Here is a 23888-nt window from a genome sequence, read left to right as displayed (position 1 = left end):
AGGAACGCAGAGACCGGCCCTACTAGACGCAGAGACCCCGCAGAGCTGCATTGACTACCAGATTTATTTTTTAAACCAGAAAATGTTTTAAATTTATAATTCCATATTTATAATGTTGGCCACAACATTATGATTATTCCTTGTCTGTACTTTAGTATTTTTCACCATTTGTGAAGAAACATTAAAACAAGTTAAATGGCAAAAAAATAAAAAATAAAAAATAAAAAAAAATAAATAAAGTTTTATTGGAACATGGCCACACTCGGTTTGTGTACCGCCAATGGCTATTTCCATGCTCCCACAGCAGAGCCGTGTGGTTGCAGCAGAGACCACCTGCCCGAAGGCCTGAAGGATTAACTCTCTGGCTCTTCACAGGACAAGTTTGCCAATCCCTGCGGCGGAGTTTCACCAACATGACACACAGCGCTCCCTCTGCCTCACTTCCCAGGTGTCCTGCCACGTGTGTTCTCCCTTTTGTCTGCATGTGAGCCCCCAGGCAGTTTCGGGGGTCTTACTCCCCTCCGTACCCCGGCATCTCCCCCAGGGTCCAGCTCAGGCTATTGGCTCCACACACAAGTGAATCTGCAGTGCACGGTTTCAAAATCAGTATTGAAAATGGGTTGTCTTGCACTGAGCTCCAAAAGCAGAAGATTACTGAAAAGGTAATTTTACTTATGGACCCCTGAAGGGTGGATGGGGTGGTGCTTAAGTTTTTATAATAAAAGGTTTACATTTTGATCTAAAGAGACCAGAATTCTTTTCAGTGAGAAACAGAAGTCTTTTAACACTTGCTGGGCTCCCCGGCTCTCTAGTCAGATTTCAAAACCATCACGACCGAGTGTTCTAGAAGTAACCGGCTGTTCACTAATGACGCACCGGGCATGCAGTGTGACAGGGCTCTTTAAAGATGAAACAAATCAGAGCTCCATAGGGAAGCTGGGATTTTGACGGGTTTTTTTCTTCTGCTGCTTCTTTTAAAGCTAACAAACAGCACTTTACAATACTTAATACAGAAGCAGAAATGCCACACATTTCAAATGCCGCTCATCAGGAGGTGGTCGTTAGGACCCATTAGGGAGCTGCTGTCCTTCCTAAAGCACCAGGACTTGCTGCCCTGCCCACGTTCCTCCCGAAGGCTCTGATGGGCACATCTGCCTCCATGTCTGGCTGGGAGGCTGGGCTCCTTTGGACACAGGTGCTCATTTAATACCTGGGGGTCCCAGACCGCCCCCCTACCATTGCCAAGTGCGTTTTTCCACCAGAGCTGGACTTGTCTGTCCTAGGAAAGCCTCTGCGGTCAGCAGGGCCTCTGAGGAGTCGGGGAGAGGCCACCTTCACTGGGCAGGACCTCCAACACCCTGCCGAGGCCCCAGTGGCCACAAGGTGAACAGCTACTCAGAGGATGGTCATTAACCTCCTTCTATGAAAGGAAACAGCAGATGGAGAGGGGGTGCAGGAACCCGCATCTGTGCCAGGAAGGAGGGAGGACGGAGCTGGGCGGGCGGGAGGAGGCAGCTCTCCTTTCATCCAGAGCCAGGAGAGGGAAAAAAGACTCTCCAAGAATTCATTCCATGGAACCCTGCCAAGCCAAATGCACCCTGCCGGCTGAAACTCTGGTGTCAGCAGGAAAACTTGCGAGTCAAGCAACTTGCACAGTTACCGAGTCCCCTCTCCTTCTGAGTGCTGTCCCTGGCGCCCCTGCCAAATGAAGCCCCCCAGCGAGGATGGGGGACAGACGGGGCCTCTCTGCACAGCACTGCGGGCAGGTCATGCCCGACTGGGAAGGGGCTCAGGCCTGAGCAAGGCCCAAGCCCAGTTCCCCAAATGTCTGCAGTCTGCAGCCCTGACGAGTCATTGGGGTGGGGGTGGGGGCTTGTCCATGCACTTGACCAAGGAGGGTTCCTGCTTTGCAACAGCCTGAGCCTCGTTCCCCAGCCCTCCCTCCCGTTACTGGTTATTTATTTATTCTTTCCTAACTGTTTAACCTTCTTTCCATCTTCAGACGCAGGAGGATTGGGAAATGACTGTTGGGTCTTCTACCATGGGGGGGCGTCAAGAACATCGGGTTCTCCTGGCCTCCTCTGGCCTTCCAGCTGTCTCCTCTCTGGTTCCTCCTTTGCCTCCAGTGACCCCGAAAAGAAATCTGCCTCTGGGTCTGTCCTGGCCCTCCTCCTCTGTCTCCCTAGGCATCGCTCTCCTTCCTCCTAGCGTTTGGCGACCCTTGGCCGATGGCTCAGAGCCTTGTGTGTGGCCTTCACTCCTACTGACCACCAGGTGGATGTTTCTAAGTCCTGGCCATCTCAGCTAGTGCCTCAGACCCCACTGGCCTGCAACAGCCCCTGCTCTCTCCCTGCCAGGACGCACCCCTCCCCGGTTCCTGCCATCTGGTCCTGACGCTGCGGCCCTCTGTCAGCAAGGATGGAAAACCCGGAGCTGCTTCCCCGTCCCGCTCCCTCCCGCACCATGCTGCGCCGAGCTGGCGGCCCCCACCACCTCTCACAGCCGCTTGACTGCAGTGATGGGACCCTGCTTTAGAAGCTCCTGACCTGTTGCTTGAACGATTTTGATAGTCTCGCTCAGTGAATTAAAAACAGAAGAGAGCACTTGCTTGCAAAAGACCAAAGGTTCAGGGCTGCCGACTGTCCTCCCTGTCTCACATCCTCTGGGCTCCCCAGGTCTCCCCTACTTTACACACCATCCCCAAATGCATCCCCACCCGAAATATCCTTCTAGAGACAGTCCCTGTCCAGGAGTCCGGGTTATGAGCATGGCTGCCTTGAGGCTGGGGGGCCCTCCCTCCCTCAGTGCCCAGCCGCCGTGGGGACGATTAGCCACTCTCCCCAGCACCTACCCCTGCTTATCTCTGAAGTGCAGGTGGTCTCCTCTGCGTCTGTCCCTTCTCTCCCATCAGATCCAACCCCTCTCAAGGACAAACAGGAACGCCCACACCTCCCTGTGTGGCTTCCCAAGATGCTGAAATGACAGTGAGGACTTGGGCCCTGTCGTGCTCCGAGTGGGGTCCAAGCGGGGTGGTGGGACAGGCACGAGGCCGTGAGAACCGCCTGCTACCTGCCGCCTGCTTTGTGATGCCGGGACCTCAGCCTTGCCTGCAGAGTGAGGACAGCAATGATGTCCCCCAAACATCAGCAGGAGACTCTGATGGGACGGGGCGTGTGAAGGGCATGGGACACCCTGACGCATGGCACCGTGCTCCTACATCCGGGGGTGCTTTCCCATGGACACTTTTAGACAGAAACTAACCAGGCTGTTCCTAGCAGCTCCAGCTCGTCTTCCCGTCTCCCGTCCTGCCTGCTCATACACATCCCCCTCTGCAGCCACCCCGCCTTCCCCGCAGGTGCACCAGTCACACTTCCAGTTTCTGTATCTGATCCCTGACGTCTGGGGCTCTGCTGACCCTGCAGGAGCTGCCCCCAAGGAGGAACTCAGCCCACAACTCGCCTGTGATGCACCTTGCAAATGCAGACCGCCAATCCAGAGCCCACTCCGTAACCCCTCCTCCTCAGGGCTCTCCTGCTGTGGGCCACTGTCCCCCTGCCCTAATCCCCCAGGGCCAGGGACCAGACAAATAGCCATTATGCCCTACGGCCACTGGAATTACTCAAACTAGCCGATCTCGAGCCTGCTCACCCCGCCTCGCCCGTACCTTCCCGGGGAAACCATGAGAAGACTCTCGCCCACAGTGCGGCCTCCCTCTGCCTCCTGACCAGCCCTGGTGCTTCCCTGCGTGAAATCCTGAGCCCCTTCCTCTTGGAATTGTGAGTAGGACTAGATTTTCAGTGAGTCATCTCCTGACCTGTTGACCTCAACAAACCTGAATAAAAACAAAGTTTAGGTTCTGAAACAATAGGAGCCACGCGACTTCCCGACTCCGCCGTCATGCTGCCGTGCTCCCTGCTCGCATGCCCTCCTCCCCACTGGAGTCCTGCTCACCCTGCCATGCCCCGTGGCAACCTCACCTCCATGGGAGCCTTCCCTGGCCACTCCGGCCAGGCCCCCATTTGCTTTTGGGTTCCCTCTCAGCAGCAGGTCTCATCTGTGTCGACCAGATTACAGGTCAGCCGTCCCTCCCACGTCCCCCAGGCTGGGAGGCTCTGGAGGTCTTTATAATCTAGCATTGGGCATGAGACCCAAAACCTGTAACACAGCAGGTGCTTAATAGATGTTTACTGGGTGAATGGGTGACTGAATGAAACAAATACGAAACCGGACGATCGGAAAAATGAAAGACGGGTGAACCTAAAACCCCAACAAGAGAATTAGGATGAAAGATTTTGAGCGGTCCTCAAAAAGAATAGGAAAACATTTCTCTTACGACACTTATTTTGGTTTGACAGTTGTGACTTAGCTATATGTTGACCTCTATTTCCTGAAAATGACATTTGTGGTAAACGTTTCCCTCGGTCCTACCTGCATTGTCCCCTGCACTATGATATTTTCTGCTCTGTGGTATTTTTAAAAGTCCCGTAACAGGACCTAAAAGGATGTGATAGACTAATGAACAAGAAGACCAGTTCAAACCGTTCATCTTGTATAGATTTCCCATGCTGGTCAAGAAATAAAAGAGAAAAGTCACTGTTAGGGTGTTATTATGGACAATCAAGCTAACGCTAAACATTTTGAAATATCCGAGCATGTACGTTGCGGCGCCCAAACGCTTAGGCAGAGGTGCTGTCCCTTTTATGCAGCTGACTGCGTCATCGTTGAAAGAGCCAAAGAGTCGGTGACAGTCCTCCTCTGCATACTCGACAGGCTATTCAGAAATAATGTCACTCTTTTTCTTCCTAGTATGACAAAGAAATTCAACTACAGTCAGAGTTCATGACAGTTGAGATGCTGACAGATACTGATGAAGAGGACCACCCACAGCCCTAACCTCCTTCCGAGATGCGGGAAAGGGGAGACAGAATTAGTGATCAGAAGTCCCCACCTGCAGATCTTGAAGCAATGAGGCAAAAAACGTCGGTCTCTGTCGCTGCAGGAGACAGAACACACTGGAAAGCCTTTCCAACGTCAGAGGTGATAGTGGCAGGTGGATGGTTAAATCAGGACAGGAAACGCTTTGAAAGCATGGGAACTCTGTCCCTAGAGTTTGTGCCGTGACCCACACCCCCAACAGGCAACAGGCTTCCCCGGGCACTCTCCTTCCACATAGCAGGCCCTGTTCTGGGCCAGAGGGGAGCGCCCGGAACAAGACAGATGAGGTCCCGGGCTCACCAGGCTCTGTGACCACGTAACCAGTGGAGAAGAGTGTTTCTGTGACAAAGTGGAGAGTGCGAGCAGCTCTTGGCCTTCCTGGCTCGGCTGCTTCCCGAGTAGGTGGGACTTCACTGAGCAGGGGGCCCAGGCCGCGCTGCCAGGCCATGCTGGAGGCAGTGGGTGCAGGGTGGGAAGGGTGATTCCTCTGCACACATGGGCTGGCCCACACCCTCCAGGCCAGGTAAAGCCTTGGAGCCCAAAGTGCTGCTGGGGATGCCCCTTGCCATTCACGGCCTAATTTATACCAGGACAATGGAGGCCAAGGAGAGCTGGACTTGACATTTTTTCAAGCTGTGGGATTTGGGTTCCGCACGAGTGAGTTCTAAGTACCGGCAGCTTGACTCTCAGCTGACACTCTGGGCGCTCGAGCTGGGCTGGCTTCCATCCCCGGGAGCTTGGGCCTCTTCCCAAACTGCATACCCTCCCATCACGGGGTACTCAGCCCACCTCGGCTCTCTGACCCAGAGCACCTCCAGCCCTGAGCTGGCCTGGGCCCGGGTGTTTCAGGGTGTGGCCCTGCATCCTCCCCACAGGCCTCCCCAGGAATGCAGCCTTTCCTCAAATGCTTGCCTTGACTTTATTATTTTTATTATGAGCTTCCATTTATTAAGTGCTTAATATGTGTGAATCCCACACTAGAGCTTTCGACGCCCCGTTCTTCCCACTACGCGTCCCGGTGTGTGTGGTCTTTGCCCTCTGCCAGCCAGCCGGCGCCCACGGACCCTCCTACACCCACAGCCTGGAGGCCGGCTCCTCACAAACGTGCCCAGGGTCCTGCTTTTTGGCTCTGTGCTTTGCCGGTTGGCCTGTCCCTCTCCAGCCTTGCTTGGGGCTGAATAGACCCCAGGGGCCCTTGCTGGTCCCACCCATCCTGCAAAGGTCAAGGGCAAAGCTGCAGCTTTGAGTATCTTACTGCAAAAAACCTCAGATCTCTCGGCCTCCACATTCCCAAATTTGCTCTTTAACACTGTGATGGACTTCTAGAGGGTAAGAAGTCACCGAAAATAGTATACAGGCAAGGGAACAGTTTCGGGCAATAGTTTTAGGGGAGCTGAATGTGCACACCTCCTACTTTCACCTGCAAGGTCTTCATAACTACAGCCTCTTCCAAGGCCTACAGCCATTTGCTTCCCCCTGTAAAGTCTCCCTCTTCATCAGAGGCACGGCTGCTTTTCCCCGAGGCTCTAGGTTGGCACAGGATGAGCACAGCTAGGACTGGGACACAGGGAGTGGACGAAGGTGCAGAACGGAGGCTGAAGGGAGTGGAGGAGGGGAGCCATGGTTCTAGAATTCTTGGGCAGCACGCTTGGCTTTTAAAGCTCCGGGAACCTGGGCATGAAGGGAAACACTCAGGTTGTAGGGGCTTCTACGTGTGAGAAGAGAAAGGAGATGTACTGGTCCACCTGGATATTTTCTCTGCAGCTCACTGCTGGGAGAAGTTCACTGCCAGAGGCCGTGGCTCGAGCAGGTTAGGGGACGGCCTGTGAGCACCCAGCACAGGGGAAAGAAAACAAAGCCTGGCAGTCCATTCATCAGCCCGCGCGATCCGGTCCCTCCGCATGAAGTGCCCTGGGAAACAGAGAACGTCTCTCGGCACCTCGACTTCTAGGAACGCTGTGGACACAGGGGCCACCTGGCGCCCCCACCTGCTCCATCCCCACTGCTCTGTAGTTACCGAGACCGCAGTCGGCAGACTGGTGCTTTATTTTATTAGCCCGTAACACTCTCTAAAACAGGTCCTTTTAGGAAAATGGTACTATTATGCACAAACAAGCAGTAAGTGGGCTTTTTTTCCCCTTCCCATTTTCGGAATGGAAACAGTTTTATCTGTACCACCAGCATCTTCATTACAGGAAAGCTGCTCGAAGCAGCCTTTAGAGAAGACTAGATGTTATTCTGGCTATTAGAGCACAGCGAATGGCTGCAGACGGCAGGGGTTTACGGAGGGACCAGGAAGGCAAACAGGAGTGGCAAATGAACACAGAAAACATTTGCATTCTCCCCTTCTATGTGCACCATAAAAATGAGGGAAGAGAGGTTTTGCTCATGCTACAGTCAAAGGTGACTAATTACACAAAGCATTAGTGAGCCAGAAATACCTATAAAAGCTGCTCTCTAGAACTTGAACCCACATCTGGGCATCGGCTTTACTACAGGGCCTGGCAACGTGCTCCTCCAGGGATTGGGGTCTTTCCTTCCCTAACTCACTGGAGGTAACACTGAGTAATACAACCTCCCTGGTGTGCTTTCAAAGCAGTCAGAATTTAAAGGAAACTTTTCTGCAAAGATGATGTGATTGAGAAGTGGATCAAAGGGAAGAAAATACTGCTATCCTGCCACGAAGTGTTTGGTAGGAGCCAAATCCTCACACCTGGAAGGCCGCTCGGCTGGTGCCTGCCCCGACTGATGTTCATGGCTCCTGGAGATGGGGCGCAGACGCCATCTCCTTCCTGGGCCTCTACCACCCCCCGAACCAGGGTGGTCCCTCCTTCCCGAGTTCTGCAAGCACCCCGGGCTCACTTTGAAATCACCCCCTATTCTCAGTGTGATGAGTCATGGCATGGCCGACTCCTCACTGGACCTGGTGCTCCGGCCTCTTACTCCTCTCTGAACTCTGGCCCGCGGTCAGGCACAGGGCAAGAGGCTAGGCAAGGGAACGCTGCAGTCTCGTTGGCAGAGAAAGCCTGGGTTCAGCTTGCATCCATCCCAAGAGAATTAGGTGAGGAATGTTCCAGAGGTTTCACCTATCCCAGTGGCAGTCTCAAGGGCCCTGCTGCTCTGAGTTTAGGAAAGTTGGAGCCTGCCTCAACCATGGAACCCACCGAGATGTTCTCGGAGAAGTAGTCAGTGAGCTGAAGAGAGGCTTCACGGGGGGAACTCGACATGGGTGGACAGTACACATGGAGGCCGGGGACACAGCCCTTGCGGCCCAGAGGGATGGCAGGTACTAGAGGGGATTTCATTTGTAAAGTGCCTCATGCCCAGAGAAAGCAGAGGTGTGCCCATCTTAGATAAGTAAATATGACGAAGTGTTCTAGTTCTCTAGCAACCCTTCAGAGCGGGTATTAATATCCCTGCTTCACTGCCAAAGAGCCTGAGCTGGGCGGCCTGCCTGTGTCCGTCCAGCTGGGATGCGGCGGAGCTCGGGTTCAAGGTCCCGTCTCTCTGACCCCAATGGCTGTGCCATCTGTCCTCATGTCACTGACTGTTCACCTGGTAGCCTTGGGGAACTTGTCTGTGGCCTTTCCTGGGGGACGAGTCGGACAGTGGTCCATGGAAGGTGGTGAGTGCCCAGGAGGCAGCAAGGAGAGGGGTGGGAATGGGGTTTCCTGAAAGATCTCATGGCCAGAGTCCTGGCAGTAGGAGTGAGAAGAGGGGCTGCAGACCTGCTCTTCCCCTGGAGGAGGCCGTATGAGCGTTGGCAGGTGACGTGGGTGGGTTGGAGTATATTCCACCCGGAGTTTGTAGAAAACTAGCAGTGGAGTGTCTGCCAAGGCATTTAAAGAGACGACCCTTTATTAATTTTTAAAGGCATGCCCTCTGCAATATGCCTTCGAGGTTAGCAGGAACAGGTTGCAAAAAAAAAAAAAAAAGCAGGATTGGTTTGGCCAAAAGAAAAAAAAAGGATATTTGCTACATCATCATGAAATTTTCTTGGGATAACTTAGTATATGATTGAAAACCGGTCCAACGTGTTCAGCCCAAACTGAATGGATTAGGAAAACAGAAACCAGGGTAGCGGTCTGTTGATGGAGTCAGTCCAGAAGTTTGAGGAAAAGGGCATTTCTTTCACGTGGCCAAGCAGACACTGGAGAAGGGCACGCCAGCCCTGTGACAGAAGCAGCTGGGGGCTCCCAGCACACCAAGCGGTAAAATGTCCATGGCTTGGGGCGCCTGGGTGGCTCAGTTGGTTGAGTGACTGCCTTCAGCTCGGGTCATGATCCTGGAGTCCCGGGATCGAGTCCCGCATCGGGCTCCCTGCTCGGCAGGGAGTCTGCTTCTCCCTCTGACCCTCCTCCCTCTCATGCTCTCTGTCTCTCATTCTCTCTCTCGCAAATAAAAAAAAAAAAAAAAAAAGTCCATGGCTTGTCTTCTGTCTTCTTCTTGGCCATGACTCTGTCCTAAGGAGGCCAGGAAAAGTCTACAATCCTTACCTTCTGGGCTTTGGAACAGAGCTTCTGTTTATAGATTAATACTTAATCTCTAGGAACATTTAAACACAAATCATCCAGATAATGAGCTTCAGGCGGGAATATTCTCTTTGGGTTTTGAAGTTTCAACTATCTGCGCCACTACCAGAATTTTTAGACTTGCTGAGTTAATTTTAAAATACCTCGGAGAGAATATTTGTAAGGGACTTCCAGTTCGAGCAATATGGCAGACAAGATAACCTTTAAGGTCAGCCTCCTGCCAAAGCCAGAGCGGTGCTGGCTAGGATACGACAGATGTCTTCTCAGACGCCTGGCCGAGCACTGGGAGCAAGGGACATATCTCGAGGCCGATGTAAGTGGGAAGTGAAGCTGTGGCCAAACCCACCACGAAATCTAAGTGGGCACTGCCTGTGCGAGAAGATGTTCATAATAATCATGGCCTCTGGGCATAGAGAGAAACACAGTGGACTTGAAATAGGGACATAATAACAAGTATCACTGGCTTGGAATTAAGACAATGATTAACTTAAAATTTTGATAACTTACATTTGCGTGTTACAATTTTTAGGGCAGCTGGTGGGGGGAGGTGGGGTCAGGACCTGGGCAAAGGGGTCCAAGCAGGTGGCAGCCTACTCATGGGAGGACTGCCCACATACAGGGGGATTTGGCAAATAAATACATAACCGAGGTTAGTAGGAGCCAGAGAAAGGCTAGTGTAAACGTGGAAAGGGGCAGCTTGAATAAACAGGTGGTACTAAAGTGTACTTGGGGGTGCTGGTGTGAACTAGTGATTTTCAGCGTATGTAGATAGATACAGAAATTGACCGAGGTGGAGACACGTGTGTGCCTGAGGGTGCGTATTTCCTAGCTCCACGCACTGGAGGAGGCCTGGACATCCAGTGGCAGTGAGCACATCTAGTGCCCAGATCTTGCTTTCTAAATGCCACTCTGCACTGAAAGGACCCAAAGTTCCTTGGAGAAATGGCTGGACACAGAGAAGAAAGGGGAAGATGAGCCTAGAATACCTTGTGCCAGAAAGCAAGGATGTGCTTAGAGTAATGGAGACATGTGAGGAGAACACGAAAACCAGGTGGAAGGGCCTCCCACTGGCCAAATGCAGGAGAGCCAGGGCAAGGACGGAAGTAATGAGAGCAGTGGATTAGAATCTGTTAAGTAAGGTAGGAAACCATGAGTCTACCCTGATGTCAACAAATAAATGAATAAGTAAATGGGAAGAGAAAAACTGTCTCCTATAGTAAAAGTCCAATCAATAAACACAGAAGAAATGATTGAGTTAGAAAGGTTGCTATTTGGTGCCCTCATTGTACTAATTAATTCCAGCAAGAAATTTCAGTGTAAGACAAAACTAGTGGGTGCGAGTGGGAAGGGGAATGAGATTTTCACAGAATCTCAAAGTACCTCCCTCCCCACAGAATACTTACTAACCGTGAAGGGGAGGAAAGCAGCTCTATGGTGGGGAAACCAAGCAGATGCCATCTTAATTGCTAAATTCACTCCACCAGTCATGGGACCTGTCGATGTCTTCTTCAACCCAACAGGATGCAGTGGGAAGAACTCAACATCACTTCTGTGACATTCTGACCAAAAAATGGATGACCTCGCTCTAATCATAATGAAATTTACAAATGCAAATTGAGGGGTCTTCTAGGAAATGAATGGCCTATAACCCTCAAAATCGGTAAGGTCACGAAATTGAGGACTGGCCAGGGAACTAAGCCAGGTTGAAGGAGACTGGAGAGACGTGACAACCAGGGGCAGCATCATCCTGGGCTGGATTCTCTTCCCACTGAGGACACACTGGGCCACCTGACAAACTTGTATGGGGTCTCTGAGTGAAGGGAGCTCTCTAGTATTCTTACAACTTTTCTGTAGTTTGAAATGCTTTCGAGGTGAAGGCAAACATGAACTTCCGGGTAATCTCAAACTCCAGCTAGGACCTTTAACTGATGGCTACAAGCTGAGCCAGTGGTGAGCACAGAAGCCTGGGGCGAACACCCGGCGAGTCTGTGTCATTGGCTGTGGGCACCGCACCGAGGACCTTCACCACACAGGACACTCTCAGACAGACCTGGGGGAGCATAACCCCTGGGGAAGGGCACGGAGCCTGCCCAGACCATGCTCCCCTGGGGAACTGGGGTCACAGACATGGAGAGGCCGGATCACTGCGTCCCACTCAGAGTCCCTACGGCGGGACCAGCACAACAGGGACTGTAGCTCTTTAATCCACTGTGCCACCTGGAAGTTTACACCCGCAGGGCAAAGCCCCATCCCCGCCTCACTCGCTAAGGCTCAGCCAGGATTGGGAAACCCAGAGCGCCTTGGGAAGATGCCCTCGAGGCTCCCAGCCTGGGTCCAAGTTCTGTGTCAGCAGCCCCACCTCTCACCCCGCCTAGAGGGCAATCAAATCTTTGCTTATGAGAACGGGTGAGAAAATAAACTATTGATCTTAAAAGTCAAACAAACAACCAGAAAAGGCCAAGTTCACTTACAAACATGAATACAACAATCTCAGCTCCAAACTAAACAAAAGAGCCATCGTGATCAAGCTGTGTTTATCCCAGGAACACTGCAATGGTTGAACATTAGGATATCAACATACATCATCTTACCAACAGACGATGGAAGAAAAACCATGAACGACTCAACAGACGCAAAGTAATATTTTGATAAAAATAAACATTAATGATTTTTTTAAATCCTAAAAAAAAAAAAACCAACTTCTAGCAAACCAGGATTAGAAAAGAGTTGTCTTAACCCCATACAGCCTAGCTATAAAAGCAAAAAAAATACTATAAATGTTGTAAATGTCATAATTGATGATAAAACCTTAACAGAATTTCTTGAAAGTTATTAATAAAACAACCACTGTTCTATCACTGCTCCAGTTCAATATGCTACGGGAGGACCTCGCCCTCCCACCAAGACTACAGAATAAATAAATTAAAAAAAAAAAATGAAAAAAGAGAAACAGAGGATTTCAGAAGAAGACACAAAGCTGTCACTATTAATGGATGATAGGACTTCTTTGTAGAAAACTAGGGTAGAATCAATAAAGTAAGAAGAGAATTCTCAAGAGTTTTCTGGCTACGACCCCATCCCACAAGGCTAAGAGGCAGCTTAGTGTCAGTCATTCGAAGAAGAGAAATATTTTTTTTTTTAAAGATTTTATTTATTTATTTGACAGAGAGAGACACAGCGAGAGAGGGAACACAAGCAGGGGGAGGGAGAGAGGGAGAAGCAGGCTTCCCGCGGAGCAGGGAGCCCAATGCAGGGCTTGATCCCAGGACCCTGGGATCATGACCTGAGCCGAAGGCAGACGCTTAACGATTGAGCCACCCAGGCGCCCCTCGAAGAAGAGAAATATTAAAAAATCAATTGTGATCCTGTATGTCAGCAGAATGTCAGAAAATGTAACTAAAATTACACACACATTAATTAATCTTCATGGCGATCTTGCAAAAAGTACCACTGACCCCATTTCACAGATAAGGAGATTAAGGCTCACAAAGAACTTAAGAAATACATACAGGGGGTGCCTGGGTGGCTCAGTCGATTAAGCGTCTGCCTTTGGCTCAGGTCATGATCTCAGGGTCCTGGGATCGAGCCCCTTGTCAGGGCTCCCCACTCGTTGGGAAGCCTGCTTCTCCCTCTCTCTCTACCTGCTGCTCCCTCTGCTTTGCTCTCTCTGTCAAATAAACAAATAAAATCTTAAAAAAAAAAAAAAAAAAAAAAGAAATACGTCCAGGATCCCAGAGCAGGGAAAGAGGGGGGTGAGGAAAAGGGGGCACGAGTCTGCCTGAGGCAAAGCCCACACTCCTTCTACCACAGTTTTCAAGGCACGCTGATTGCCCCTGACATTTCCTGCATTTTTCAGAGCAGAGTGAGGTAGGAATAGATAGCCCAGTGCTTTTGCCAAGAAGAAAACAGCTGACAAAAGTAGATTTAAACACGGAAAAGCATATATGCGTCATGTTCCTGGATAGAAGACTCACCATCCTAAGACATCAACAAGAGTAGCCAGAAAAGTCCTAAACACGGCAAGGGCAGGGGTGCACGTGTGTGCAGTGGTGAGGGTCAGGAAGACCTTACCAGATATGAAAACACATTTTAAAGCCTCTATAATTAAACCATGTGGCATTAGCGCATGAATGGCCAGACTAATAGAACTGAATAAAAAGTTCAGAAATAAACTCAAGTGCATATGGGAATTTAATATTATAAATCAGCAGGAGAAAAAAAAAACGGGACTTTTTATTAAATGGCTTTGGGATAATCACAGAGCTATTTGCAAAATTACAAAAATGGATTCATACCTCACTCCACATATAAGGACAAATTCCAAATGGTTGCGGAGCTAAATGCAAAAAAGCGACTTTAACAGTGGTAGTAGGATGTTAGGTGAATTCCTTTATAATCCAAGTGTGGGGAAAACCTTTCTGTGACTGACAACCCAAAAGCATGCAAGAAATGACTGATAAATTAGACTTGTATTTTTTTCTGTCATGGCAAAAATTCATATATATTGCTGGTGAGAGTACAATATGTTACCACTTACAGCAGAGGGATTTGGTAACGTCTAGAGAATCTACATAGACATTCATTGTCCGATCTACTGATCCCACTCCCAGGAATCCATCCCAAAGATTCAAGATGATTATGCAAAAGGCTAAAGACAATAATGCAGAATAATGCCCCCACCTGGGAACTCCACACCCTAATTCCTGGGACCTGTGAGTATGTTACCAGACTTTGTAGATATGATTACGGTTAAGAGCTTTGAAATAGGGAGATTATCCTGGATTATCTGTGTGGGTCCAGTCTAATCACCTGAGTCCTTACCAGTGGCCGAGAGGGAGGCGGGAGGGTGGTCACAGACAGGAGATGGAAGAAGGAGGAGGAGGAATCAAAGCCCGAGGAGGACTGGACCTGTCACTGCCGGCTCAGGGGGTGCAGGAAATGGGGCCACGGGCCAAGGAACATGGTGGCCATGGATGCTGGGGATGGTGACGAGCAGCTTGGTTCTAGAACCATGAGGGGGTGAATTCTGACAACACGTGAATGAGCAAGACCAGCGATCCTCCTCTAGAGCCTCCACAGGGACAGAGTCCTCCCAACACCCAAAGCCCAGGAAGCCCATGTTGGCCTTGTGACCTACAGATGTGTGAGCCAGTGCAGGAGGGCTGTTTGAGACACTAAGGTTTTGGTCATTTATGCCGGCAGAAAGAAAAGGGGTGTGCACCGCTGGGCGAGCCCTGGCACGTGGGCACGGGGAGGATTGCGTCTGCGGGAAGGGATGAGGAAGATCTGCCTGCAGGACACGCAGGGTCTTCAGGACGTGGCGAAGAGAGCTGGGTGCTGCGTTCTGAGCAACAAGCAGGGAACACAAACGTGTGTATTTGCTTATGTTGCCAAAAACAAGAAAGGGTAAACTGAAAACCTAATATGGGGCTTTTGGGGGACAGAGACCACAGGGTAAAGGGGGAAAGAGGAACAGGAATGTTTCTGAATAGACCTGTTTTATGGTTTTGACTTTGAGCTCATGTGAATGAGTTACATATTGGAAAATGAATTAAATTTCAGGCATTTTAACAATTTTTTAAAGTAAAATGGTTTTTCAAGAAAGCAGCCATTAAAACATGGAAGCAAAAGAACAGAATGAAACCCAACCCTGAAATGAATGAACCCAGTTTTGTATGAAGTTAGTGATATAACCACACAGAGAAAACAATTTAGAACTCCATACTTTGAATGCACATCTATAGCTTAATACAGCCCAAGGACAAACACTTAGACACTGCATTCAGTAGTCTTATTGTGAGGAGTACCATTGAAATTACCATTGTGAAACTCTTTGTACAAGAGTAGGAGAAAGAACCTAAGTAATGATGTTAATATTTCTAAAAACACAATTTTAGAAAAAAGGTATTTCAACGGTAAATCCCAAGTTAAAGTAATCTTAAGTTTGACAGGAAAACCAGCATGGACTCATGATGCTTCCTTTCTCTGTCCCCTGGAAAGGTCTAGAATGACCCGCTTGAGGCAATGAGCACCCCTTCCCCACCCTCAGTGCCCAGACTCTGGTCTTTAAACACCATCTGACACTAAACAAAACCAGATGGGAATGACTCACTCTGAGCTTGAGCTGTGGGGCAGGAAGGCACAGGACGATCCCGGGACACCTTGCTGTGTACGAAATCATCAAAGATTGGTATCTCCATGTCAGCAAGCCCAGAACTTGGAGGGCTACCCACTGGCCAAGATGGGCCGAGGTTAGGTTCACAAAGAATAATGACTGCAGGTGATGGAAAGGCACTGAATATATTTCTAAAAACTATACTCTCATATTGATAATTCAGGAAAAGAGATAGCAGGGATAAGGGAGGGAGGGAAGGAGGGAGGGAGGAAGAAGGAAGGAGGGAGGGAGGGAGGGAAGGAGGGAAGGAAGGAAGGAGGGAAGGTGGGAAGGAAGGAGGGAAAGAGGGAAGGAAGGCTCGCGACTGAGTTCTGGTAAACAGAGCCCACACAGAAGTAGTGCGCTCCCGGCTGGCCCCAGAGGCACGAAGGAAAGCCCCCGTTTGGGGAAGTCACCAAGATGTTGGTGTTTCCACGTCACTGCCTCCCGGCCGAGCCTCACACGTGGGTCTGAAGCTTGCAGACCTGCGTCTTTGGCGTTCACGGGGCATGGAGTCATGATGCCGTGGACGGCACCACATGCTTCTGTATTCCCTGCCCAGCTATGTCTGATGGACCTTGAGGCGCTAGAATTGGTTCTCATGAGATAAAGTGATTTTTCTCCTGTATTCTCCTCTATGCTTCTTAAAGTTCACTTTTATCATTTTGGTTTTCATTCCCTGGGGACCTGTTTTCAATTTGATGTGAGATAGGGATGTGCTGTTGATTTTTTCCTAAGGAAACAGATGTCCCAGCCCCTTCTATCGATGTGCCTCAACCAGCTGGTTTGCACTTTCAGATTCCTGCATCCGCTTTCAGAAATTGTGGCTTAATGAATGTTTTGAGGATGTGTGTGGACTTGGTTCCCTAATTTATGGCCAATTTCTGAGAGTGAGTTGTCTTACAACAGAATACAAGCACAGCGATGAAAGTCACTGGGATTTTACTAGACACAAGAACTATTCTGACACTTTCTACAACCAGAGTTTGTTTCTTTAGCTTTTTATCTCCTGCTCTTGTTGGAACTGGAACTGTGGCTTGTGTGGTGCTCCCCAGTCCCAGGGAACCCCGTGTCCGGGACCCTGTGGGATGTGTGCCCGGGGCTCCTCGAGCCCAGTGCCCCCCACTCTTCCCCACACTGGCTCCAGCCCTCGGGCCTCCCTGCTGGTCCTCGACTGTGATGTGTGTTCTTTTCTCCCAAGACAGAAATTCCTCCTTTTCGCATACTGCCTAGAAGAGTCTTGGGCACAAACATGCTCTCTACGTGTTGCGGATGCACTCCCTCACAGGATAGACGAGTTGTACCAAAAAATCATCTTATTTGTACATTTGGTAGCTTATTTTTGTACGGAATTCAAAAGAAATAAATCAACTATGCTATGCAATTTGGGTACCTAGTTGGAGCCAAAACTCGAATGTGAAGCCCTCTTATCACTCCTTTTAAGGTCCATTCAGACCACAGCCTAACATCCTGTCTCTCTTCCCTTTCCACATCCCTCCCCTGGTAGCCCATTGTCTCCAGTCTCTGGCTCTCATCCTCCAAACCCCTGTCCCGGGAGCCACTGTGCCCCCGACCAGCCATTCTGCAGACACATCGGTCCCCTGCCTCCCACACGCAGGCCCTGACTCTGGAAACCCCGCCATCCCTCCGAGGAGAGCATACCTGACCCTCGACGATCCACCTGGAGATGGAGGTCTTCCCATCGTAACCTGGTCGGAACTGGAGTGTGGCTGAGCGGGGGCTGATGTTGGAAATGACCAAATTGGACGGGGCGCCAGGGAGCTCTAGAGACAAAGGAGAGATAAGACATGGAGATGCAAGTTCTGACAGCTTAGGAAATGCACCAAACACGTCGGCGAGTAAATGGTTTCAAAATACCTGGATTTGTTTTCAAAACCACATAAGTGAGAAGCACCGCTTCCCGGGGAACATGACCCCTGCACTATCCTTACGTTCAGGGGCCGCACATCAGGCCCCATGCCTCGGAAGTGAGATGAGGACACATATTCATGTGGCCTCTGGATGATCCTCTCTGAAGATCAGGACTTACTCACCTCCATGCACAGCAGGTAATTAATAGACACTCGTTGAAAGAAAAAAGGATGAACGGATGTGATTCTTCCAGGCTCCGAAAAGAACATGACCAAATGTCCACCCTCCCCTCGGTGATGACCGTGATGCCGGGGAAACAGAGTGGGGCGCGCGGGAGACAGCAGGTGCCTGAGTCCTAGGCCCCAGGTCTGGTTTCCAAGACAACCACATTGAGGTGAAGGAGCGGAGCTCTCCCCGCTCTGCCTGAGCTCAGCTGCTCCTGCAAGTGAATGGCGGGGAGGGGGTTCTGATGGGCTCCCATCCTGGGAGGTTAGCTGGGGCTGCAGCCCATTCACCGAGTACAGACCTACGGCAGGCTGCCCCCTCCCCCCGCAAACAGCCTGCCCCGCTCGGAAGTGAAATGCCACGAGTCTGAAATGCAGCCTCTTGTCTTACTGGGCAACACCAGCTACTCTAGACAGTGGGATGGAAGGAAGGGAGAGGGACCTCGAGCCGGAAGCGGGAGCCGCGTGCTTCCTGCACGGTGTCTGAGGGACACCTCCTGGTCTGCCCGAACCGGGGGTGGGGGGGTGCTGGAAACCCAGACTTGCACGGGGCTAATCAACCCTAATCTCAAGGGGCCTTCCCACATCTCGTGTAGTGAATCTGAAGCAGAAAAGGTTGAAATCGAAGGACAGTGACTCTTTGTCTCTGCTCACTGGCTTCTCTCAGTGGTGTTCCAGACATTAACGGATGTGGGGTTCAAGCATGGCCAGCGGGATACGGCCTCCAGAGAGACGGTCGTTGTGCGTTGGCTTCCCGCGAACTCGCAGGGTGCCCTGGGATCCATCCCCGGCTACGGGTGACCTGACCTCTGGGAAAGCAGCGGCCTCTCCACAGCTTCCCTCACCTTAGCTCTTCAGGGTGTGCTTGGCACAGCGGGGCCCTCTGCCCTCGAGTTCTCACTCTGTGGTGCCTCCGGAGGAGCGCCCGCCTGCTCCCCGCCGCGGCTAGACGGAGCCCATGCCGTCCCGGGAAACCTGCTCACACGTGGCGGCGCTCCCCGCGTTACTGTCGGCCTCTGAGGGACAGTTCCAACAAGTCCCGCATCAGGCCACCACCGCTAGTTATTAGAGCGTTAGTAGTGTTGTTTTTTTCAGAGAGAGAGCGCACACAAGAAGGGAGGGGCAGAGGGAGAAGCAGAGAGAATCCCCAGCAGGCTCCACGCTCAGCCCGGAGCCCGACGCAGGCCTGAGATCGTGACCCTAGCCAGAATCAAGAGTCGGACGGCCAGTCCACCAAGCCACCCAAGCACCCCTAGAGTGTTAACAAGGTTTTAAATGTGTGCTGTGGGAACGGGCTGTTTACATAGAATAAACAAATCTTCCCGTAAGCCAAAAACTTCTTTCTTTAAAAAAGTAAACATATCTTGTCAATGCCTTTAAGAAACACCAGATTGCCTCAAAGTGTGGTCCCCAGTGAGCAGCATCTGCATGCCCGAGAACCCGCTCCGGAGGCAAATCCCACACTGGGGGGCCCAGCAGTGTGCTTTATGAGGGGCCCCTGGGATGCTGCTGTGGGGGACGGTGCCCCACTGCTGCCTCGGGCAGGGCGTGGTGACCGCTGATTGGGGACAGAGGATTGTTGTGGGACACCTCCCCGGTGGGCAGGGCAGGTGGCGACTGGGGTCTACAAAGTGTCCTATGAGGTCACCCTGCTCAGGGGGAGGAAGTACCATGCCTCCTCCTCTGACACCACACACAACTCGGAGGACTGCCCGGCTCTCTCCAGACGCGGTCCCTGTGAGGGGCACACACTCATCCCTGTGCTGATTCCCTTCTTTACTGTATGCGTTTTATGTGCTTGCATCCCGTCCAAGAGAACAGTTGGGCTCTGAACATGGGTCTGGAGGTGGAGGGCATTATAGGACGAAGTGCTGATTTCGGAGGGAGCTTCAGGGCCTTATCCTCAAAGACCAACCCGCATGAGGCAAACTGACATCTTTTAAAGAGCAAGAGACCCGCAGCTTTAATGAGAGAAGTGAACCCAGAGCCACCCCACAATACTTCCTCACATTCCCTAGTATTTGTGAATTCCCAGGAAAAACACTTATTTTAAACATAAATTTTAAAATCAGAGAGAAAAGAGTTGAGTGCAGAGCTCTGAGGCTGAAATGAGTGAGCTGCACGTTTAGGAAGATAATCTGAATTTCAAAAAGGACAGGACAGCAGGGATCACCAGCTGAACGCCCTCCGCAGCCCGCAGGGACGCATCTGCCTCCCTCTGTCTGGAAGATCCCTTGCCTCCCACCTCCTCCTACTCCCTTGTCTTATCGCAAACCACAACTCCAGTGTTTCGCTGAGTGAATAAAGCTTTATGCTTCCTGTTCTTGGTTTTAATATCCCAACCATCTCCCTGCAGGGCAGGAGCTCGGGGCCAGCTTGCTCCCTGGGACACGTCCCTCCAGTCCACACCCCAGCTGCAGACGCTGGAGGACAAGGCCCACATTGGGTCATGGTCCACTCATCACCCCACTGCCCCTGCAGGAAGCGGACACCCCTCTTCGAAAGGACCCCGGGCCCGCACACAGGGCTGCCATCCACCCAGAGCACCAGCAACCTCGGAGTGCCCTGCACTTAGAGGGTTTTACTGACCTGGCGGCACTCCAGAAGAAATGGTGGACGAGGTGGCCAGGCCAGTCCCCGCGGCGGTGACAGCGGCCACATCAATGGTGTAGGTGGTGAGTGACGACAATCCTCTGATTTTGTACTCGTGAGTCGTGTTACTGAGGGTGTGGGTGAGCCGGGAGCTGTTCCGACCGTACACCTCCCAGGAAACCTGGTAGCCTGGGGAGCGAGAACACAGGGTGAGTTGGGCCGTCCAGATGCTGCTGTTGCCGTGGACGATCTGAAACAGCAGGTGTGCTGAAGCCGGGCGGGCACCCGCTGCCCTGCCCACACGAGACTCCGGGCCAGGCCCTTCCTCCGTCCATGGGGTCCCTGTCCCCCCGCCCCCCAGCACCCGAGCTGGCTTGAGGAAAGAGGAGTGATGGCTGCCAGCCTGTGGTGCCTGATTTCACCTCGTGTTAAACTGTGGGTACATGTCATCAATATTTCCATTTTTATACGCTGGTATTTTCATTATACACTATTCTAAATCAGGAGCTTGCTCCTGGCTTGCCACTAATTTGTGGAAACAGTGCCACTTTTTCCCTCCTGAAATGATTGATAGACGCTCTCTCCCGCGCAAAGTGCTTTTCCAAAAAAACCCTCTCTGCCTGAGTGCCTGAGTTCTGCTGCATCCCCACTTTCTGAACCTCCTGTTTTCCTGGCAAAATGTGATTTTCCCCTGGTCTCTGTTCAGTCCAGTGGGGCCTCGGGACCACAATTTATTCAGCCTCGGATTCCACCGCAACTTTAGGCTCAGAGAAAAAAAACCCAGCAAGATCCTGAATCAACCCCCATGGAAGGGAGTTGATGTGGTTAGAGACCCGGCAGAGAGTCTCCTAAAGCGGGAGACAGTGATGGAAGGTGCTCGCGGGTCCCAAGGCAAGGGGAACAGCTCAAAATGCTTTTGCTCTTCCTTCTTCCCAGTCAATAAACTCAGGGATACCGAAGCACCAAGAGGCGTCTTAAAGCTCATTGTGATGAAAGCAATAAATATGGTTAGAAACTTGTGCTTGCAGGTAAACAAGAATTTAGAGAGCATCTCGGGAATTTAATATTTTGAAAAAAAGATTAATGTCAGAAGCTGCTGCCCGTCTGCAGTCCCACAGCGCACAGGCTGGGCGGTGCTGACCAGACATCCAACGAGGGCAGCAGAGGGGCACTGGCCATGGCTGCCTCCGCGTACGCGGCATCTCCCCCATTACCTTCTGGTCTCCACCCAGGCCCCTGTGCTCCACGCAGCCCATGTGGGCCGTGGGCACCCCCGGACTTCGCCTCTCTCACACGGTGCTCGGGCTGGTGGACAGCCCACTGCCCTGCTCCCTCCGGACCTCAGACTCCCTCCTCGCCCTCCCCACACCCCACATCCAGGCTCCCCCCTCCTCAGTGCACCAGACCAATCATTCTTTTCATTTTGTTAATTCAGAATTTTGGATCTAATGGCACAATTAAAAATCAAGCCTTCTGGGCAATGAGTATCTATAGCTTCAAGCACCCAGAGTGTTCCCAATGTTCCTGTGGTGTTCCGAGCATGTTACCTACATTAGTTCATTCGGTCCTCACAGCAGAACTTCCAAGTCACTAACCCCGTTTGCAGTGGAGAACACGAAGGTGCAGAGAGGTTCATGAACTTGCTGGAAGCTGGCAGGGGTTTCTAGGGTCGGCCTGGGCTCCACGCTTCCCCACAGAGCCTCCGCCCACAGCCTTCTCTCTGAAGTGCTGATGTGCGCGAGCGCACTTGACTGCCCCCAACCTCGGTGGGTCACACCTGCTACGTCGCTGAACGGTTTGATCCTCGGAGTCTTCCCTGAACGTACAGGAGGACAGGGCTTTGTTTTATGTTCCAAGCTTGTCTGCCAGACAATTTTATTTGTTTAAAAGCTGTTCTTGATAAAAATTTACGAAAACACAGCATGTGGCTCGTCACGGCAACCTGGATCCCAAATCCAGCGCTTCCAGCATCCACGGCAGGGCAGCGTTGCTGGGGTCTGTTACGTCAGGCTCGTGGGTGGGCCGGCATTGTGGACGCAGACAAGACACAAGCAAAGCCCCCGCGGCAAGAAAGCGGGGCCTGGACGCATCGCGGGGAACGGAGCGGGAGGCTTGCCGCACAGGGATGGACAGAAAGCAGGGGCTGTGGCGGGTGGAGGGGCGCTCGGGTTCCTGCACTGCTCCTTGGGGGGCGGCGTGGGGCGCAGGGCATGGCAGCTCTGGCCCCAGGAACGTTTCTCCTGCTCCAGCAGAGGTGGAAGGGGCCTAGCCGGCGCCGGGCGCCTTCAGCGGGCGGGTGTCCTACCTGCTCCGAATGCGGCCTAACCGAGACTAACGACCGCGGGAGCTTCAGAAATAATTTTCTGTTGATCTGAAGTAAATTCTCTACAAGAGAGCAGTACATCCAATCACAAGCTGTCCGTCTGCATCCTGGCCCTCATAAATCAGAGTTTACGCAGGGAGAGTGGAAGATGCTGGAATTCACATCAAGCACAATGGGCAATTCGCTCGGCGGACCGGATGCCCCTGCTCGGGGCGCCCTCTCTTTCCGGCCCCGACCTGACAGGGAGGCCCGGGGCTGCTCACTGTGCCTTGTGGCTGATAAGGAACGGCTTCCCCTAGGTGTCTGGACCACCCGGCGCCCCATGCGGAGGACCACGCCAGGCCGCTGTCTGCCCTGCAGCCTCTCCAACAGCAGCTGCATTAACAAGGAGGCTCCGGAAGGACATTCCGTGGTTTTCCGAGGCCGGCTTTGCCCATAGACCAGGCTTTTCTTCTGCTCCTCCGTGAGATACGCCGCCTGGAGCCTGGGATAGACTGTGGTGTGCTGGCACGTCCCGCCCGGGGCCCCGTCCGTGGGGGGTGCTGACCTGTGTGTGGGGGCCGAGCGAATGCCTCCCTGAGGGCAGGGGTCACCGGGGAGGTGGCTGGACGGACGAGCACTGAAGCCCAGGAAACCACCGCTGGTGGGTTCAGCTCCCGTAGGCCCTCTTCCTCCGCAGCCTCCCCCAGAGCTCCTGGGACCCCGGGCACACTTCATAGTACACTTGGAAAAGGCGACAGCACAGGCCAGACCAAGCAAGATGGGGACCGTGCGGCCGCTGGGAGGGAGGGGGACCCCAGCGGGTGGCCGTCAGAAGGCCAAGCTCCACATAGACTATAGGCTGCTGCTTGTAACGACACGGGTTTGTTTAAATAGAATACGAAAATGAGTTCATTAAGCCCTATTAGCTGGCGAGAACAGAGGATCATAAATTGGAGTATTGGCAAGCACCGCTCAGCCGGGAAATGCTGGCCCTGCTCGGGGAGGACGTGCGCCCGTGGACTTCCCCAAAGATTTGCAGCAGGAGTGAGGTGTGGGTGTGTTCTCGAAGGACCACACGTGTATCTGAAGGAAGGGAAGTCTCCGTGTGCATACGTCTACCCAGGAGCCCTAGCCAGGCTTCTGAGGCTCAGCCGGCGGGACACCCACGGGCGGAGCAGGCAGCCGGATGCTCCGCTTCCGAAAGGGATGGTGAGCGCAACCCTCGTTCCAGCCACAGGACCGACTGGTCCCCAAGGGCTCTGCTGGAGACTCTC

The 23888-nt window shown here is 52.1% G+C and overlaps 1 protein-coding gene and 1 long non-coding RNA gene across 2 annotated transcripts in view; both read right to left on the bottom strand.

The window, feature by feature from the left end:
- SDK1 (sidekick cell adhesion molecule 1) overlaps positions 1–23888 on the bottom strand; it is an 821758-nt gene that overhangs the window by 114863 nt on the left and 683007 nt on the right. The window lies entirely within an intron of this gene.
- LOC145721479 (uncharacterized) lies at positions 10505–20714 on the bottom strand. The gene is made up of 3 exons (XR_014145174.1): positions 20307–20714; positions 17284–17405; positions 10505–11026 (listed from the first exon to the last, which is right to left on the bottom strand). It is a non-coding gene; the product is annotated as an uncharacterized LOC145721479 (long non-coding RNA).

The sequence above is a fragment of the Leptonychotes weddellii genome, chromosome 5, assembly GCF_054177405.1.
Source record: "Leptonychotes weddellii isolate Sample4059 chromosome 5, ASM5417740v2, whole genome shotgun sequence".
In the NCBI taxonomy this organism is placed as follows: domain Eukaryota; kingdom Metazoa; phylum Chordata; class Mammalia; order Carnivora; family Phocidae; genus Leptonychotes; species Leptonychotes weddellii.
The sequence above is the reverse complement of the archived record's forward strand: the minus strand, read 5'-3'. Positions and strand labels throughout refer to the sequence as shown.